General features: G+C 40.8%; 1 long non-coding RNA gene across 2 annotated transcripts; it reads right to left on the reverse strand.

Moving 5' to 3' along the window:
- Positions 1-20,964: 20,964 nt before the first annotated feature.
- LOC134310587 (uncharacterized) lies at positions 20,965-21,463 on the reverse strand. Of its 2 annotated transcripts, none has more exons than XR_010011321.1 (2): positions 21,192-21,463; positions 20,965-21,045 (listed from the first exon to the last, which is right to left on the reverse strand). It is a non-coding gene; the product is annotated as an uncharacterized LOC134310587 (long non-coding RNA). The 2 variants fall into 2 exon arrangements; XR_010011322.1 differs by having other exon boundaries at positions 21,137-21,463.
- Positions 21,464-21,812: the final 349 nt, after the last annotated feature.

Consider the following 21,812-nt stretch of genomic DNA (forward strand, 5'->3'; position numbering starts at 1 on the left):
CCGTGTACCGGAATCGGTTAAACCGTCCCTGACGAGCCAGAATTTACAAATAAACGTCACTTGTGCACCTTTATACAAATTAAACGTCAATGAGAATTTATTTACATGTGAAAAGAACTCCGTTGGTTGCTCCGCATTATATTCGTCCGCCATATTTGTCATTTTTTGTGAGAAAAGTTGTGCCGCACTGAATGCTGGGATTGCCTTCAGCGCTGAGGAAGCTTCGGACGCTCCCTCGTTATTCAGTCAGATTATCACTCAGAATTAAGGCGCCTCAGTAGGAGCATTAAAAGGAATCTAAGAATTTAGACACGCCCTCTTCTCGGGAGTGTAGGATGACGTAAGATGTGTCTATGTAGAGAGATCACCAAGGAGGTAATTCCTCATCTGGCATGGACTCCTCTCTTGTATGTTGAGCACCTGACCAGGCAGGCAGCACCGTCATGCTTCCATCAGGCTTACCACTGGTCACTATCCATAACATATTTACAATATTACTCCTTCTCTTAGTGGTTTTTCAGCTTTGACCCTGTTTAAAGTTGCATAGATGGTAGTTAGACCCCCATGATATAGATCATGATTTAGAATTGCCTGCAGAAGATGAAAAAATGAATTAATGAATATATAAATAATGGTTCTAGATACAGTATAAAGTGGAAGGTGTGAAACCTTATTAAATGTGTTCGATATAGAAAAGTACAAAACACAAAAGCAACAAATTACAAAGTTTGAGTCAAACAAAATGGGTCCTACAGCAGGACAATGACCCAGAGCACACAAAAAGTATGCAAGAATGGTTAGGCAGCACACAGTGCACTTTTGCCGTGTTGGGCTCGCGATTTTTGCACTTGCTGCGACTCTCAAAGTTCACCTGATTGAACTTCAACCCAGTTTGCCGCTGACCTTTTCAAAGCGCCTCCAATGAGACGAACTGTTTGATATGACGCATGTGTTGTACCTTATTTTGTAGGGCAGTTGTAGCATAGAGGTTAAGGTACTGGACTAGTAAGCAGAAGGTTGTTGGTTCAAGCCCCACCACTGCCAGGTTGCCACTGTTGGGCCCTTGAGCAAGACCCTTAACCCTCAATTGCTCAGACAGTATACTGTCACAGTACTGTAAGTCGCTCTGGATAAAAGTCAAATGTGTTTATATAGCGCTTTTTACAATAGACAATGTTTCAAAGCAACTTTACAGAATCCAGGACCAACAGACAAAAAAACCCTGTTGAGCAAACCAAGGGTGACAGTGGCAAGGAAAAAAATTACATGACGAAACCTTGAGAGGAACCAGACTCAGCAGGGACCCATACTTCTTGGGTGGCCTGGAGGATCATTTGAATAAACAGGATTTACACAAATCATACACACACAAAATTAAATTGAACTGAAAGTTATAATAGCAAAAAAATTGAGTTCTTCATTGTTCAGTCTAGTCTGTGATAAAGTCTGTTATAAGTGCTGGACATTTTTGGTGCAAACACGTTAGGTTACCCATCCCATCTAGCAGGAGCAGCATTGTTGTCTTTAACCTGGAGAGGGTGAACAGGTTTCCGTCAGAACCACCTCGGGGTAAAACAACAGAAGATGTAGTTACAGTGTGAAATCGTTAAGAGTAAAATGTCAGTGTTGTAGAGAGTAACTTTAGACTCCGGCACCCCTAATTATTACAGCATAACTAAAAGGGAGAGCGAGCAAGTGTCTGCTAAATGCTGTAAATGTGGTCGGGTCAATTTTTTTATTGAATGTATGTGGACATGCCACTAAAGTAATCTAATGATACAAAGTTGGTACACGTCCATTTATTTCTGAACATTTTATACTTCTTTTTATACTAAACAACAAGAGTACAGATAATGTTGACCACAACTGCCCAGCTCCGGTGACGCATCATCGATCTCTGGCTTCAGCTTGTATATGTGTAAAGGTTTTTTCTGACCTTTTTTTTTTCTTCTCTGTCTTTACTCAGTTCTCTTCTGAGTACTTGGTTTTCCTTCCACATTCCTAAAAAACACCCTAATAGGGACCTTGACTCCTCTGAATGAATGCTAGCTGTGAGTAACTGGATGTGTAATGCTTAACGAATTGCTGCCTTGTTTAGTTTGTATTCCTGCCTTACACATAGTTTCTGTAGGAGCCACTGCCAGGTTGCCACTGCTGGGCCCATGAGCAAGGCCCTCAATCCTCAATTGCTTAGACAATATGCTGTCACAGTTCTGTAAGTCGCATTGGATGAAAGTATCTGCTAAATACTGAAAATGTAAATGCTGAATTTGTGAGTTTGTGTCGTGTTCAGTGACCTGTCTGTTCTGTTCACTGGTTCAGAAAGTGGGAGGGATCTGCCGTATATCAGATCTGCTCTCTTTTGATTGGCCCATGCCATTCACACGAGAGCAATTCCTAAATAAAAGAGTTTCCTTACATCTCACCGACGCCTCAGTATGTTTTTAATGCAACATACACAGATTAGGCATAACATTATGACCACCTTCCTAATATTGTGTTGGTCCCCCTTTTGCTGCCCCATACACAACAGACTGTGATGCTCTGTGTATTCTGACACCTTTCTATCAGAACCAGCATGAACTTCTTCAGCAATCTGAGCTACAGTAGCTCGTCTGTTGGATCGGACCACACGGGTCAGCCTTCGCCCCCCACGTGCATCAATGAGCCTTGGCCGCCCATGATCCTGTTGCCGGTTTACCACTGTTCCTTCCTTGGATCACTTTTAATAGATACTGACCACTGCAGACCGGGAACACCCCACAAGAGCTGCAGTTTTGGAGATGCTCTGACCCAGTCGTCTAGCCATCACAATTTGGCCCTCGTCAAACTCGCTTAGATCCTCACGCTCGCCCATTTTTCCTGCTTCTAACATCAACTTTGTGGATAAAATGTTCACCTGCTGCGTAATATAATAATATATCCCCCCACTAACAGGTGCCGTGATGAAGAGATAATCAGTGTTATTCACTTCACCCGTCAGTGGTCATAATGTTATGCCTGGTCGGTGCAAAATAAACACGTGTTATTTATTTATTTATTTTTTGCTAAACACAAACATATTTTAAAGACATACATTTTCTAATCAGTTCCAAAAATGTCATGGACAACATATAACCAAACTATGACGCTCCCATCTAGGGGTGACAGGAGACAATAACATAATTTTGTTTTGGTTGCCGTAACTGCAGAAAATCCTGCTTAACAAAGATAGGATGATGGAAATGGAAGCAATGTTTTTATATATATATATATATATATATATATATATATATATATATATATACTGTATATATATACAGTGTATCACAAAAGTGAGTACACCCCTCACATTTCTGCAAATATTTCATTATATCTTTTCATGGGACAACACTATAGACATGAAACTTGGATATAACTTAGAGTAGTCAGTGTACAGCTTGTATAGCAGTGTAGATTTACTGTCTTCTGAAAATAACTCAACACACAGCCATTAATGTCTAAATAGCTGGCAACATAAGTGAGTACACCCCACAGTGAACATGTCCAAATTGTGCCCAAATGTGTCGTTGTCCCTCCCTGGTGTCATGTGTCAAGGTCCCAGGTGTAAATGGGGGAGCAGGGCTGTTAAATTTGGTGTTTTTTGGGTACAATTCTCTCATACTGGCCACTGGATATTCAACATGGCACCTCATGGCAAAGAACTCTCTGAGGATGTGAGAAATAGAATTGTTGCTCTCCACAAAGATGGCCTGGGCTATAAGAAGATTGCTAACACCCTGAAACTGAGCTACAGCATGGTGGCCAAGGTCATACAGCGGTTTTCCAGGACAGGTTCCACTCGGAACAGGCTTCGCCAGGGTCGACCAAAGAAGTTGAGTCCACGTGTTCGGCGTCATATACAGAGGTTGGCTTTAAAAAATAGACACATGAGTGCTGCCAGCATTGCTGCAGAGGTTGAAGACGTGGGAGGTCAGCCTGTCAGTGCTCAGACCATACGCCGCACACTGCATCAACTCGGTCTGCATGGTCGTCATCCCAGAAGGAAGCTGACGCACAAGAAAGCCCGCAAACAGTTTGCTGAAGACAAGCAGTCCAAGAACATGGATTACTGGAATGCCCTGTGGTCTGATGAGACCAAGATAAACTTGTTTGGCTCAGTTGGTGTCCAGCATGTGTGGCGGCGCCCTGGTGAGAAGTACCAAGACAACTGTATCTTGCCTACAGTCAAGCATGGTGGTGGTAGCATCATGGTCTTGGGCTGCATGAGTGTTGCTGGCACTGGGGAGCTGCAGTTCATTGAGGGAAACATGAATTCCAACATGTACTGTGACATTCTGAAACAGAGCATGATCCCCTCCCTTCGAAAACTGGGCCTCATGGCAGTTTTCCAACAGGATAACGACCCCAAACACAACCTCCAAGATGACAACTGCCTTGCTGAGGAAGCTGAAGGTAAAGGTGATGGACTAAACCCAATTGAGCACCTGTGGCGCATCCTCAAGTGGAAGGTGGAGGAGTTCAAGGTGTCTAACATCCACCAGCTCCGTGATGTCATCATGGAGGAGTGGAAGAGGATTCCAGTAGCAACCTGTGCAGCTCTGGTGAATTCCATGCCCAGGAGGGTTAAGGCAGTGCTGGATAATAATGGTGGTCACACAAAATATTGACACTTTGGGCACAATTTGGACATGTTCACTGTGGGGTGTACTCACTTATGTTGCCAGCCATTTAGACATTAATGGCTGTGTGTTGAGTTATTTTCAGAAGACAGTAAATCTACACTGCTATACAAGTTGTACACTGACAAGTTATATCCAAGTTTTATTTCTATAGTGTTGTCCCATGAAAAGATATAATGACATATTTGCAGAAATGTGAGGGGTGTACTCACTTTTGTGATACACTGTATATATATATATATATATTTGTTTTTATGCATTTTCTCCCTTTTTCTCCCTTTTGGCGAGTCCAACTGCCCCATTGCGTCATGCTTCCTCTCCACCAATGCCGATCCCTGCTATGATTGAGGAGAACAAAGCTAACCCACGCCCCCTCCGACACGTGGGCAGCAGCTGTATACATCTTATCACCTACACTTTGACGAGTGCATATGCGGATCAGCACTGTGTACGGAGAGACACACCCTGACAGCACTCTTTCTCATCTCTGTGCAGGCGCCATCAATCAGCCAGCAGAGGTCGTAATTGCACCAGTCATGAGAGAGAGACCCCATCCTCCTTAATCCCGCCCATATCTGAACAACAGGCCAATCGTTGTTCATGTGGCCGCTCAGCCTTAGCCGGCAGGCAGAGCTGAGATTCGATACGATGTATTCGAGATCCCAGCTCTGGTTCCAGCGTGTGTTTTTACCGCTGCACCACCTGAGCTGCCTTGAAAGCAGTGTTTTTATTGCTTTTGCAGCGATCTCTAATTATTTATTCTTTCTGTGCGGCCCGGTAATAAATGACCAACGGACCAATAGCAGTCCGTGGCCCGGTGGTAGGGGACCACTGATGTATTGGACATTTAATTGTAGTAACATAACAATTCTATTTAACAATTACTCTTTCAGATAATCTTTTATTGATGATTAGCCATGCTGTATCTCTTATGGTTTTAGGAATACTGATTGCGACTCTGATTAAGTTATTGGTGATGGATGATAAATGTAGCTGCATTAAAGGTTTATTTTTTTAGAAATACCACTCATTCAGTTTCTTGCCATTGAAAGTAAAATATTAGTTTCATTTTGACTGTTGATTAATGCCTGCAGATCAATTACACATCAACGTCCCTAACAAAACCCAATAATCACACACAAACCCTGAAGTAAAATAAATCAAAATATAAATATAAAGTCTGCACAGATTTCCTGTTCTGCAGCCCCGTCAGGTTTGATTATTATGTACCATGCATTGACGGAGTTGACGTTGACGTTGGCGTGTACGGCTTTCATCAGAGCTACGTACACCGCTGTGAACAGGGTTGTAGAGGAAGCTTCGCATCTTTAAACTCCGGAATAATGAGCATAAACAGCAAGGTCTCCACAGCACACGGCGTCGAGCGCTGACTGACAGCGCAGTGTTTTATTACATAACTCTGTAGTAATAAATCTGCTCGATATTTCATAATTCATGGATTGTGTGACAAGTGGCGAACAAACCCCGTTCTATATTAAGCAATCTGGGTAAATGGCACCGACCTTTATGTGCCCAGATTTCTTCCAGAATTGTCCATTTTTCCTATCAATAATGAATGACATTTAAGGCAAGGCTACGGGTGGAAAAAAAATCACCCTGGGATGCGCCTGCTTCCCCCTCGCTTTATTTGGCTGTGTGACAGGATCCATAACCCACCCTGAATCCCATCAAATGATGGCGGATGAAGTGTCATCTTCCCTCTCGATGCCTCTGAGAAGTTTCACCTCGGCGGGGAACTGTCATCAACCTTTCCATCCTTCCCTCGTCGTCGCCCCCCCCGTTACGCGGCTGGTACAGTGGGAGGCTGCTCGAGCTGGCGTATCCTCAGCAGGTGAGCTGTGTCTCTGTATGTTTAAGGTCTCTCCGTCCAGCCCGCCTGGGTAGCGGCTTCCACTTTTTTGTGTGTCTGTGTGTCTTTTATTGTTCGTGAAATAACTTCTCTAACATTGCATGAAAAATTCTCCTGTATCTTCATCTGTCTGAACTATAGAGGAGTTTTAATATTATATCTGTAATTATCATCATAAAACTTTATATTTAATGTAGTTATTTATCCCTAAATAAATATGTATTTGTACTATTTGTTTCTTCCAGACATTTACAGCCGATATAAATTAAGATGCAATAACAGTTTGCTTAATATTACATCACATCACCTGTATAATTATTGTCTGCATCATATTTATTACACTTTTAATTGATCTCAAGAGTCTTTAAGTCTGTACTTCTCATTTATTAGCAAATAAAATATTTTCTCATTAATTACTAACTTATCCAGCAACCATGCGGTGCTTACATTCACATAGACAATGTAAGTACTATCTATGAAAACACATTTTAATACACTGGTCCATAACCATATTTGGGGGTCATTTATTACTGGACCACACAGAAAGAATAAATATTTTATTTTATTTAATTCTGTTTTATTCTGATTCTCTTTTAATAATATCCCTCTGTTCTTCTTGATGCGTTTCACACGTACCTATTTCAGTCACGTGATACCAAAACTTTAAGCCCACAAGCTGGTCCATCACTGGTGAGTAGTATTGTTAGGCACTTTGTGTATTTTAATATGCTTGTCGTATAATTTTATTTTACAACCCCAAATCAGAAAAATGCAAATAAAATAAAAACACAGAGTTTCTTACATTTACTATGACTATTATTTGATTGCAGACAGGATGAACCTGAGATATTTCATCTTTTGTCTGGTCAGCGTAATTTAATTTGTTAACACATTCCAAAAAAGTTGGGACGGGGGCAATTTAGGGGGTAGTAATAAAGTAAGAAAACTAAATAGTGATGTGATTTCAAATAGGCGATGTCAACAGGTGATTTTAATCATGATTTAGTACAAAAACAGTATCAATAAAATGCTGCATCTTTGAGGAGCAGAGATGGGTAGATAATCTCCAGTTTGTCAACAAATGTGTGAGAAAATTATTGAAATGTTTAAAAACAAACAAAAAAAAGATGGGAAGAAACGGCACTGCATCAAGATCCGCCACTCAACACTAGCTGATATAACCACATGGGTGAGGGATTAGTTTATCAAACCTTTATCAAGCTCTACAATACAGAGTTACATGGACAATTGATACTTAAAACTTTACTGTGTAAAAGAAATGTCCAGTAATTTCCTTATGTTAATCATTTCCAGAGGCAGAATGTGGAAAAATATGTTGCTCTAAAAACATAATGTGATGTGAGCGAGATGTAAGGATACATAACTCTATTTGACTGTAGGAGGCACTCTTTTATTTAGGAATTGCTCTCATATACATTTAGATTTTTGGCATTTAGCAGACGCTTTTATCCAAAGTGACTTACAGTACTGTGACAGTACACTGCCCAAGCAATTAAGAGTTAAAGGCCTTGCTCAAGGGCCCAACATTGGCCCTTGAACCAGTGGGGCTTATACCAGTGACCTTTTGATTACTAGTCCAGTACCTTAACCTTAACTGCCCTACATGTACAGCATTTATCTAAAGCGACTTGCAACTATGACTGAATACAATTTGAGCAATTGAAGGTTAAGGGCCTTGCTCAGGGGCCCAGCAGTGGTTGGTGGAGGTGGGGCTTGAATTAGCAACCTTCTGATTACTAGTCCAGTACCTTAACCTCTGAGTTACCAGTGACTTATAAGGTTAATTAGGCTATTCAGCCACTCCCCACCTTCCCCCAGATATAGCCAATCATGTCTGTGTACATGCCCAACTGGCTGGTTACACTGCTGAGATTTGAACCCCAAAGCAAATTTTACCACTGCGCCACTTGAACGGCCTTTAAAATACATATGTGTATTTTGAGGTATACGTGTTTATTTTGAGGTAATTGTAGGATTTTAAAACAAAATGTTGCTTTGAAAACATACTGTGGCATCAGCGAGATGTAAGGACTGTAGGAGGCGCTCTTTTATTTAGGAATTGCTCTCATTTACATTTAGCAGATGCTTTTATCCAAAGCGACTTACAGAACTGTGACAGTATATTGTCTAAGCAATTGAGGGTTAAGGGCCTTGCTCAAAGGCCCAACATTGGCAACCTGTAAGTGGTGGGGCTTGAACCAGTGACCTTTTGACTTCTAGTCCAGTACCTTAACCACCAGACTACAACTGCCTCTCATGTGAATCACAAGGGCCAATCAAAAGAGACCCGATCTGATATACGGCAGATCCCTCCCACTTCGTAAAACCAGTGAACAGAACAGACAGGTCACTAAGCATGACACACTTAACGAAAACGCTAACTCACAAATTCAACACAACACAAGCTTAAACATGTGCTTTACGGTATGTATTTTGGAACATAACTATTTACACATATGCCTCTAACGTAACTTAACCATTAATCCAGTTTTAACCCTTATTAATGATGATGCCTCTCAATACACACACGACACTCAACATTAATTCTTTTAAAGTCTTTTAGCTTTGCTGCTTTTGCTGCCGTAAACAAGCTTCTGGAATGACCTTGGTTCAATTTATTTCTGTCTCTATTTGCTAGAAGGGTTTTAACCTTATTTGTTTGTTCTCCGGCACAGACTCTTCAGTCCAGTCTACATATTATTGACAGGGTTGAGGTCAGGACTTTGGTAAGGCGATTAGAAAAACTTAATTTTAGCCTTTTCAAAACCACACAGGACACAAGAGCGGGTTGGAGCTGGATTTTATTTACGGGTGTATAGCAGCAGTACAGACAAGGACGATCCGGTGAGGAGGTCAGAGACGGCGCGAGGTCAGACCAGGTACAAACTTGTTTAACAAGACGAGACGAGAATCGTTGTCAGGGATCGTGGCTGTGTTCCAAATCGTTGTCCTGCTGAAACAAGGCTGTATTCAGAACTATGGCAATGCTCGAATCAGTGTCCGTGTGAGTGGACCAGGGCTTAACATGCGTAAACAAGACAAGGAAACAAGGGTCAGGTGTCACAATTCAACATAATCAACAAAACCACACATTAAAGTCCCTAAAGCTTTACAAACAACATTAAAGTTCAAATATAATCCATGGATTGGGACAGTGAATGGACAGTTGTAGCTTAGTGGTTAAGGTATTGGACTAGTAATCAAAAGGTTGCGGGTTCAAGCCCCACCACTGCAAAGTTGCAACTGTTGGGCCCTTGAGCTTTAACCCTCAACTGCTTATATTGTATACTGTCACAACTGTAAGTCGCTTTGGATAAAAGCGTCTCCTAAATGCCAAAAATGTAAATGTAAATGGACAGTGGTAGCTTAGTGGGTAGAGCTTTGAGCTATCTCAACTGAAAGGTTGAGAGTTCGAATCCCAGCTCTGCCATGCTGCCACTGTTGTGCCCTTGCGCAAGGTCTATAACCCTCTGTGCTACAGGGGCGCTGTACGATGGCTGACCCTGCGCTCTGACCCCAGTTTCCGAACAAACTGAGACATACGAAGAGATTTTTGAATTTTCTTCTACTGTACGCCTGTATATGTATATATAACAAATAAAGGCGTTCTATTCTATGGATATTTTTGGCTTGATTGGAGATCTTTAGTTCGTAAACGTCTTAAATGACATAAAAATTGTTTAACTACAGTGTCAGCACTTATATTACATTATTCAATAATCATCTTACATCAGGGGTGTCGGGCGGCACGGTGACTAAGTGGGTAGCACTGTCGCCTCACAGCAAGAAGGTCCTGGGTTCGATCCCCAGGTGGGGTGGATTTCTGTGTGGAGTTTGCATGTTCTCCCCGTGTCTGTGTGGGTTTACGCCGGATGCTCCGTTTTCCTCCCACAGTCCAAAGACGTGCAAGTGAGGTGAATTGGAGACACTAAATTGTCCATGACTGTGTTTGATATAACCTTGTGAACTGATGAATCTTGTGTAATGAGTAACTACCGTTTCCGTCATGTAACCGAAGTGTAAAACATGACATTAAAATTCATATATTTTCTATAATGCACTGGTTTTACTGCCATATTCTGCAACCATAATGTCTTTCCCATGTTGAGTAACGAATAAGAGAATTTGACCTCTGTCTCACCTCATATCTATAATAAAGTGAAACAAGAGGTAATGAAATACTGCTGAAGGTTTCTAGACTCTCTAATTATTAATTTTTTTAGGATTTTAACGTCATGTTTTACACTTTGGTTACATTCATGACAGGAACGGTAGTTACTCATTACACAAGATTCATTAGTTCAAGTTTAATGTCAAGCAGTCCTGGACAATCTCCAGTTCACCTCACTTGCAGGTCTTTGTACTATGGGAGGAAACCGGAGCTCCCGGAAGAAACCCACACAGACACAGGGAGAACATGCAAACTCCACACAGAAAGGACTCCGGACCTTCTTATTGTGAGGTGACAGTGCTACCCACCGAGCCACCCAGACTTGGATTGTTGGAATAGAAGCTCAGCGATGGTCTTCCACTTTTTCAATGTCTTCAGCTGCAGAAGTAAATCTCCCTTTCCTTTTCTTTATAGATTGTATTATGATCGAGCTCATAAACATAAACATTTGATTTAGGTTTATTTGTACGAAATGGTTCTATTTGTTAATTCCACTCATTTATAACAGAGATAAATTGAAATGCATGGATGCGGTTTCTTCGATAATATAGCGCATCAATACCTTATTACAGAGGGTTCCGTGTTTATTAAGACATAAAGCCGCCGAGGCGCTGATAAACGCTTCGCTCGTGCAGCGTTAACATCCAAAAAATGTTAAACTGTTTTTGTCCTTTCTTATCAATGCCACTTTGGGGGATAATTGAGCCGTAATCTAATCGGTCCAGTGACCCCTGACATAATGAAATGTTATCGAAGTGATCTGTCAGAGAGTGGCAATGAGCAGATGTTGCCTTACACTGGGGTAATCAGTCATCGATCGCTGCTTTCAGTCCGTCCCAATTACCTTGATTTGCGCCGTCCACCGCGTGTGCCACGCCGGTGCCCCTCAACAATCGATACCCACCTCTGTCGGCCCTCAGCACCCCTGTGGCTCATCTGTCTTTGCTCACAGAGTATCACAGGCTCAGGTGTCCACAGGAAATGTGCCCACGTGAGACCCAAAGAACCCCCGATGCCTGTTTTACACTGACCTGGTGATGGAACTGGTGTCCTTTCACAATGTCAGCTTGTTTTATTTATCTACAAGCCCTCATCTGTGATCTCCTCAATTAATTAATTACAACCTCAAATCAGAAAAAGTTGGGACAGTATGGAAAATGCAAATAATAAAATAAAAAACACACAGTTTCTTACATTTACTTTGACTTTTATTTGATGTCAGACAGGATGAACCTGAGATATTTCATGTTTTATCTGCTCAACTAAATTTCATTTATTAATAAACATCCATTCTTGCATTTCAGACCTGCAACACATTCCAAAAAAAGTTGGGACAGTAAAGCGTTTACCACTTTGTAATGTCGCCATTCCTTTTCACCACACTTAAAAGAGGTTTTGGCACAGAGGAGACCAAGTGATTTAGTGTTTCAGCTTTAATTTTGTCTCGTTCTTCCTGCAAACACGTCTTAAGATGTGTAACAGTACGGGGGGGTCGTCGTTGTCCCATTTTTCGTTTCAAAATTCTCTATTGGGGACAGGTCAGGACTGCAGGCAGGCCAGTCCAGTACCCGTACCCTCTTCTTCCTCACCCACGCCTTTGTAATGTGTGCAGCATGTGGTTTTGCATCGTCTTGTTAAAAAATGCTGGACGTCCCTGGAAAAGATGACCTGGAATGCTAATTCATCTGACCACAATACACATTTTCACTGAGTGATGGTCCATCCTAGATACCTCAGAGCCCAGAGAAGTCGACACTGCATCTGGACATAAATTGCCCCTGTCCCAACTTTTTTTGGAATGTGTTATAGGCCTGAAATGCAGGATTGGATGTTTATTAATAAATGAAATGAAGTTGAGCAGATAAAACATGAAATATCTCAGGTTCATCCTGTCTGACATCAAATTAAAGTCAAAATAAACATAAGGAACACTGTGTTTTCCATACTGTCCCAACTTTTTCTGATTTGGGGTTGTAATTAATCAGTCAATTAATGCGATCAAATAACACGATTTGCCAAGCTTTTTAGGCCTCAAATTTTTTTAAAAATTTTTTATTAATTTTTGATAAACAGTTATTCGTTAGTCTTGTCCCAATCCACCACTTTCCTGACACACGTTACACTAAACAGTTCCAAAAATGATCTTGAGCCTCACCTAACGTAAATACAAACCCCATTTCAAGGGGCGGTAAAGTTGGGGCTTTTTGTAAAACACAGTACAAAGAAGGATCTGTGATTTAGAATAGACTCATTTATTATCCACACTGTGGAAATTTGTCTTCGGACTCAACATTCATTCATTAAAAACATTCATAACATACAACAAGTGCCACATAAAATATCATTCATTCATTCATTGTCTGTTTTACCACCTCTGTATCCTGGTCAGGTTCACTGTGGGTGCAATTTACCGGGCGAAAGGTGGGAAACAACAGAGCAAAAACATACACACACATTTATATCTGATCCCTTTATTCTATTCTACATGTAGCTGTTCACAGAAAGGCTGTATTCCAAATTGCAAGCTGCCGTACTGAGTGAGTCACATTAGCCAGAACCGATGATGTTGTTACTGTTTAACGTTTGCTGCTTAACTTCTAGTTTGTTTGCAGTAAAGTGTTTCTACTCCTGTGAGCTGGGTTGATATAGAATGATCAGCCATAACATTAAAACCACCTCATTGTCTATTTTATCAGCTCCACTTACCATATAGAAGCACTTTGTAGCTCTACAATTACTGACTGTAGTCCATCTGACACAGCAGTGCTGCTTGAGTTTTAAAATACCGTGTTCACTCACTGTCCACTCTATTAGACACTCCTACCTAGTTGGTCCACCTTGTAGATGTAAAGTCAGAGACGATCGCTCATCTATTGCTGCTGTTTGAGTCGGTCATCTTCTAGACCTTCATCACATGGCGCTGTTGCCTGGATATTTGTGGTTGGTGGACTATTCTCAGTCCAGCAGTGACAGTGAGGTATTTAAAAACTCCAGCAGCGCTGCTGTGTCCGATCCACTCATACCAGCACAACACACACTAACACACCACCACCATGTCAGTGTCACTGCAGTGCTGAGAATGATCCACCACCTAAATAATACCTGCTCTGTGGTGGTCCTGTGGGGGTCCTGACCATTGAAGAACATAATTGTAGAACTACAAAGTGCTTCTATATGGTAAGTGGAGCTGATAAAATGGACAGTGAGTGTAGAAACAAGTGTTTAGACACCTGACCATGAGCTTGTTGAATGTCCTAGGTCAAAAACAGATGCTACCAAATTATAGTGACCTTTTCTGAGTAGACTTCTTAGTAGACATTGAATTATGTCTGTAGGAACTTGTGCCCATTCAGTCAAAATATGACAGCATATGTGGGCACTGACTGGGCACTGATGTTGGTCAAGAAAACTTTAGTTGACATTCCGGTTCATTGCAAAGCTGTTGAGTGGGGCCGAGGTCAGGACTGTTCTTCATGTGTTTATAGAGCTTGCTTTGTGTACAGGGGCACAGTCATGCTGAATGGGCCTTCCCTAAACTGTTGCTGCAAAGTTAAAAGCATTTGGTTTCCTTTATTTAAATGATTTATAACACCTGTTAGCAAGTATTGTGGCTGAATCACATGAGAAATGTGAAAGGGTGTCCCAAAGTGTGTTATGGGTGACCAATGTGCAATAACAGAGGGAATCATACATTTTATATTTATTTGTCTATTCATAATCTTTAAGACAACACGCCCCAGTGAAAAGGGTTTCGATCAATCTAGTTCTGTTTCTTTTCCTCTAAGTTCCTAAAATCCCTGGACCGTGATAACTGCTTTACATTTTAAATGTACGTCTATAAACGTCTTTATATTCCGTGCTCTGGACGACAGAAGAACAATACGTGAGTATAAAGAGTCCACGGCCGCTGATATGATGTAATATCCAGTTGTTACCTGGATAACATCTGTACACGCCGCCTCCCACACGCCCCTGCTGGGCTGCGTTTAGCGTTTCCGTGTGATCACGCAGAACTCACATCATCTGCTCTTTCTCATGGGTTACATCAGCACTGACCCCCACAGTCAGGTCATTACAACAAACAACAGGATTAGAGCTCAGAGCTAAAACCCTCACAGTTTATGTTCTTCTGTAAACACTTGTGATCCTTTAGCAGGATGGCAGGATGGTAGCTCAGTAATTTTGCCTGGCTGGCCACAGTAATCCTCACCTCGACCTCTGTGCTGGACGGCGTCGCATCGTTTGGACTGGAACATTGGAACATTTGTGGCATTTAGCAGAATCTTTTATCCAAAGCGACTTACGATTACGACTCAACACAGTTTGAGCAATTGAGGGTTAAGGGCCTTGCTCAGGAGTCCAACAGTGGCAACTTGTTGATGGTGGGGTTTAAACCGGCAACCTTCCGATTACTAGTCCAATAGTCTCAATATTATTAACCAACTAATAAAAAATGGCTGTTTTTAATCTAGTTCTTTATTACGTTCAGTAAGTGCTTTCTCCCGGTCAGGGTTGCTGTAGATCTGGCACCTTATCACATTATAAAAAAATTAATTAAAAAAGGTAAAATATACGTTAATCTATTTTATATTAAAATGCTTTAAAGAATTGTTATATGTTTTATGTTATGTTATATGTTATACTGTATGTTATATGTTATATTATGTTGTTATATGTTATACGTTATATGTTATTATTTATTATTTGCACCTGCACATCACACAGATGTCATACATATACACCGATCAGTCATAACATTAAAACCACCTCCTTGTTTCTACACTCACTGTCCATTTTATCAGCTCCACTTACTATATAGAAGCACTTTGTAGTTCTACAGTACAATTACTGACTGTAGTCCATCTGTTTCTCTACATACCTTTTTAGCCTGCTTCCACCCTGTTCTTCAATGGTCAGGACCCCCACAGGACCACCACAGAGCAGGTATTATTTAGGTGGTGGATCATTCTCAGCACTGCAGTGACACTGACATGGTGGTGGTGTGTTAGTGTGTGTTGTGCTGGTATGAGTGGATCAGACACAGCAGTGCTGCTGGAGTTTTTAAATACAGTGTCCACTCACTGTCCACTCTATTAGACACTCCTACCTAGTTGGTCCACCTTGTAGATGTAAAGTCAGAGACGATCACTCATCTATTGCTGCTGTTTGAGTCGGTCATGTTCTAGACCTTCGTCAGTGGTCACAGGACGCTGCCCAAGGGGCGCTGTTGGCTGGATATTTGTGGTTGGTGGACTATTCTCAGTCCAGCAGTGACAGTGAGGTGTTTAAAAACTCCAGCAGCGCTGCTGTGTCTGATCCACTCATACCAGCACGACACACACTAACACACCACCACCACCATGTCAGTGTCACTGCAGTGCTGAGAATGATCCATCACCTAAATAATACCTGCTCTGTGGTGGTCCTGTAGGGGTCCTGACCATTGAAGAACAGGGTGAAAGGGGGCTAACGAAGCATGTAGAGAAACAGATGGACTACAGTCAGTAATTGTAGAACTTCAAAGTGCTTCTATATGGTAAGTGGAGCTGATAAAATGGACAATTTTTAACATGTATATGTATAGTTAATTAGCAGTGTCTTTATATAGTTATAGATAATAGTTGTATATTTTTATTATTATTGTTATTATTATAATACATACATAGCAAATCCCATTCTTATTCATATGCTTATTATTATTAGTATTACGATTATGTATATAGTACTATGTACGTACATACAGTAGACATAATACCATATATTTAAATAGCCATAGTTATAAGTATATATTCATCATAGATATATAAGTTACTGATGTTTGTTTTTTTTGCACAGCGCTACTATTTGCACTTCTGGTAGATGCTGACTGCATTTTGTTGCCTTGTACCTGTACTGAGCAATGACAATAAAGTTACATCTAGCTATCCATCTATCTATTTAATAAAAGTGGAGTTTTCAACCCATGTTTGAATTATTTAAATAATAAAACTCAAGAAGCCGCCTACTAAGGTTAGAGTTTAATAATGATGCAATATCTGAATGTGAACAGACAGAAATATTCTCACCAGCGTTCAGCATCTTCTTGTGGACTCGTGGCTGCGATACACACCAATAAGGTCAGACAGGATTTAACTGTGGGCTTGAATGTTTTATTTATAGACTCAAATATCATTACTGCAGTCCATCAGGGAGCCACCGGCTGCTGGCAATAAAAGTGCCATCTAATTAACAGAAAGCGCTGTAACGGAAACCTGGGCGGAGTCGATTCAGCGTTCACACCGCCGTCAGATCTCACAGATTCACATCAGACTGTCTGTTTATCTGATGCTTTTACTGAATTCACACATTTTATCATGTTTTTTCTCTATATTATTAACCAGCAAATAAACGAGGGTCTAGTTCTTCTAGTTCTTCATTAGTGTTCATTGACTGCTGTATCCTGGTCAAGGTTGCTGTGGATCTGGCTCCTCATCACCTTATAAAACACTAATAATGAATGCAAGTTTGGACACGGGGAGAGACTATAGCTGGGCGGGGCACCCAAGAAACCCATTTTTAAATTCAGTTTGATGTATTCATGTATATCAGTGATGGCAAAAAGTATTTGGACACATGAGCACGAGCTTGTTGGACGTCCCATTTAAAAAATAATCGCTATTAAAATAGACCGATCCTCTATGTGATCTTTTTAGCTATAACAACAGGCGCTCTTCTGAGAAGGCTTCTCACAAGACTTTGAAGTATGTCTGTGAGAATTTGTGCCCACTCACTCAAAAGATGACAGCATTTGTACGGCTGGGCACTGATGTTGGTCAAGAACAGTGATGTCACTCCTGGAAATGTTTTCCCAAGATCTTAAAATGTGGTGGATCTGCAGCAATTTTATGGTCTACAGTCATAAATAAGGAAAGAGAAAGCGTACTACTATTAAATAATAACCTTTGGTTGTCGCTGGTCATTTTTACACCTACTGTACATTTACTTCTTTACTTACTTACATTTTCTTGGACGCGAGAACATGACGTTATGTCTGTTGATATCTGTGCATTTTACTTCAGTTTTTTGGTAATTATTGTGATAGATCGCAGGAAATATGCGTCAGTCGCCATAAACAATTCATGTGATATCAAATCAGATTAGACATTCTCTGTGTTTGAAAGACATTACTAATATACGTATATATATATATATATATATATACAGTGTATCACAAAAGACATGAAACTTGGATATGATTTAGAGTAGTCAGTGTACAGCTTGTATAGCAGTGTAGATTTACTGTCTTCTGAAAATAACTCAACACACAGCCATTAATGTCTAAATAGCTGGCAACATAAGTGAGTACACCCCACAGTGAACATGTCCAAATTGTGCCCAAATGTGCCGTTGTCCCTCCCTGGTGTCATGTGTCAAGGTCCCAGCTGTAAATGGGGAGCAGGGCTGTTAAATTTGGTGTTTTGGGTACAATTCTCTCATACTGGCCACTGGATATTCAACATGGCACCTCATGGCAAAGAACTCTCTGAGGATGTGAGAAATAGAATTGTTGCTCTCCACAAAGATGGCCTGGGCTATAAGGAGATTGCTAACACCCTGAAACTGAGCTACAGCATGGTGGCCAAGGTCATACAGCGGTTTTCCAGGACAGGTTCCACTCGGAACAGGCTTCGCCAGGGTTGACCAAAGAAGTCGAGTCCACGTGATCGGCATCATATCCAGAGGTTGCTTTAAAAAATAGACACATGAGTGCTGCCAGCATTGCTGCAGAGGTTGAAGACGTGGAAGGTCAGCCTGTCAGTGCTCAGACCATACGCCGCACACTGCATCAACTCAGTCTGCATGGTCGTCATCCCAGAAGGAAGCTGACGCACAAGAAAGCCCGCAAACAGTTTGCTGAAGACAAGCAGTCCAAGAACATGGATTACTGGAATGCCCTGTGGTCTGACGAGACCAAGATAAACTTGTTTGGCTCAGATGGTGTCCAGCATGTGTGGCGGCGCCCTGGTGAGAAGTACCAAGACAACTGTATCTTGCCTACAGTCAAGCATGGTGGTGGTAGCATCATGGTCTTGGGCTGCATGAGTGTTGCTGGCACTGGGGAGCTGCAGTTCATTGAGGAAAACATGAATTCCAACATGTACTGTGACATTCTGAAACAGAGCATGATCCCCTCCCTTCGAAAACTGGGCCTCATGGCAGTTTTCCAACAGGATAACGACCCCAAACACAACCTCCAAGATGACAACTGCCTTGCTGAGGAAGCTGAAGGTAAAGGTGATGGACTAAACCCAATTGAGCACCTGTGGCACATCCTCAAGTGGAAGGTGGAGGAGTTCAAGGTGTCTAACATCCACCAGCTCCGTGATGTCATCATGGAGGAGTGGAAGAGGATTCCAGTAGCGACCTGTGCATCTCTGGTGAATTCCATGCCCAGGAGGGTTAAGGCAGTGCTGGATAATAATGGTGGTCACACAAAATATTGACACTTTGGGCACAATTTGGACATGTTCACTGTGGGGTGTACTCACTTATGTTGCCAGCTATTTAGACATTAATGGCTGTGTGTTGAGTTATTTTCAGAAGACAGTAAATCTACACTGCTATACAAGTTGTACACTGACTACTCTAAGTTATATCCAAGTTTTATTTCTATAGTGTTGTCCCATGAAAAGATATAATAAAATATTTGCAGAAATGTGAGGGGTGTACTCACTTTTGTGATACACTGTATATATATATATATAATTTAAATATTGCAATTGTAAATATTAATACTGATACTAAGATTTTTGTTATTTTGAAAATACGTTGTAGAAATCTAGAAATTTTTTAGTTACTTGGGATGTTTGTGGCATGATCTTGGGAATTCTTAAAATGGATAGGCGCAGCTCTGGCCAAGAAAGCCTCAGCTGATGTTCCACTTTGTTCTAAAGCTGTTCAGTGGGGCTGAGCTCAGGACCTTGCCTAAGCTTTTGTTGCATTTAAGTTGGAAGTAAGTTATTTCCATTATATATCTACAGTATATGGTATATATAAGTGTATATATAAGTGTGTATATATATATATATATATATATATACAGTATATATACTGTATATATATATATATATATATGGGTCATTCCTGGGATTGGGTACCTTTTGGACCTTAAAACCATTTGAAAATGAAACACTGCTTTAATTTGTTTTTCATGTTTTATTATAAAAATGATGTTATACTTTTCCAAACTAATATTGGTCAAGCTAAATTACATATGAACCTCATTTACACTGTTTTGTATTAGGTCGTAACAGGGTGGACCATAACAGGGTGGACATTCTGACATAAAATTAGCCATTAGCTGGTGAGTGAGCAAAACCATGCTAGCATAAAAGTGAATTCAGACAAAGAATTCTCGGCTTTTTAATGTGGTTATTTTTAAAATGATTAAATCGTGTTGCTTTTTCTCATATATCCCATAACAGGGTGGACATGTTATGATTGACCATATAAGACTTGTAGGATAAAATGTGGATAAAACAACATTAAAATGAGGAGTTTAATAAGCCGCTCATCTTCCACAGTCGTTTTCCCTGCAAAAAGATCATGTGAGCTTCAGGAAATGATGTCAGGATGTAAAACAGCTCTTCATTTTAAGAGACAGTAGTAAGAAATAACAGGGTGGACGGCAACTTGAGGGACGTGTGAAAAACCCTGATAATCAGCTATAACATGAAACTCATAAAGAAAATAAATCCAGGGTTTAGAGGGACTTAATTAAACTTTTTAAACAGTATTGAAAGACTGAGATATTTTCATGATTAAACCTCATATATCATCACTAAATCAGAATGTACAGCACTGGGGATCATGGGAAAACCTCCGGTATCTAAGAGATAAAGACAGTACGTATACAGTCATTTTATTTGGGGGGGGGACATTGTGTTTAGTATTTGAAAGTGTTCATTATTTCAGTAAGATGTTTAGAAATGGTTTTGTTTAAAATGTACTTAATAAATACAATGATCAGTACCGGGGACACAAAAGGCACCGAATTGTAGGAATGACCCATATATAGGTACAATGGCACAAAGGGTATAGCACTGTCACCTCACTGAGAGAAGGTCCTGGGTCCTTTCTGTGTGGACATCCGATTACCCTGTCTGTGTGTGTTTCCTCTGGGAGCTCTGGTTTGTGTGTGTGTGTGTGTGTGTGTGTGTGTGTACCTTAACATTCTAATAAACAAACAAACAAACAAACAATTAGACAATGTTGGATTTATTTAATTGGCAGGTTGTCTAATTTAAATATCAGGGGGAAAAATGTCTCCAGTTCCTTTATCCCTGTGAAAAAATTAAAGGATTCGGTCACATAAATATCATCGTGTTATTTGATCTATATAAAATTAATTATAAACAATAACACATGCACTACCTTTAAATAAACATATCATATATATATATATTGGTTCTGTGGGTAGCACTGTCACCTCACAGCATTAAGGTCCTGGGTTCGATTCCCCGGCTTGGCAGCCGGAGTCCTTTCTGTGTGGAGTTTGCATGTTCTCCCCGTGTCTGTGTGGGTTTCCCCCAGTTGCTCCAGCTTCCTCCATCAAGTCCAAGTGTGTGTGTACCCTGTCTAGGGTGTTGTGTGTCTTTTGCTTAATGAATCAGACCCAGTGGTGGTAAAACTAACAATGAATGAATGAATTGATATTCTCTCTCACACACACACATGCATGATACACTGCAGTGTTTGTTTGAGCTTGCAGGAACTTCTGCCAAGACAAACACACCCCGGTGCAGGACAGCAGATTTACAGAGAGCGGAGAGTTCTGTCCGCAATCATGATGAAACTTGGTGGAAATCGCTGCAACATTTGCACTTTGGCTGCAGCTTGCGGTTACACTTCTGTTCCTCATCTCGCCTCGTTTAGCTGCTTTATTACACTGATAGATTAAAAAAATAACAGCCTGAATCTCAGAGTCTCCCCGATCCTCCAGCAAGCATAGATCTAGTTTTATAAAGGTTGGATAAACACTTCTTACTGTGTAAAAAAAAAAAAAGTATAAATCTGTAACGCAGAGGTGTTGGTGTACGTGTCTTCATAA

Source organism: Trichomycterus rosablanca, chromosome 3 (genome assembly GCF_030014385.1).
Source record: "Trichomycterus rosablanca isolate fTriRos1 chromosome 3, fTriRos1.hap1, whole genome shotgun sequence".
Lineage (NCBI taxonomy): Eukaryota > Metazoa > Chordata > Actinopteri > Siluriformes > Trichomycteridae > Trichomycterus > Trichomycterus rosablanca.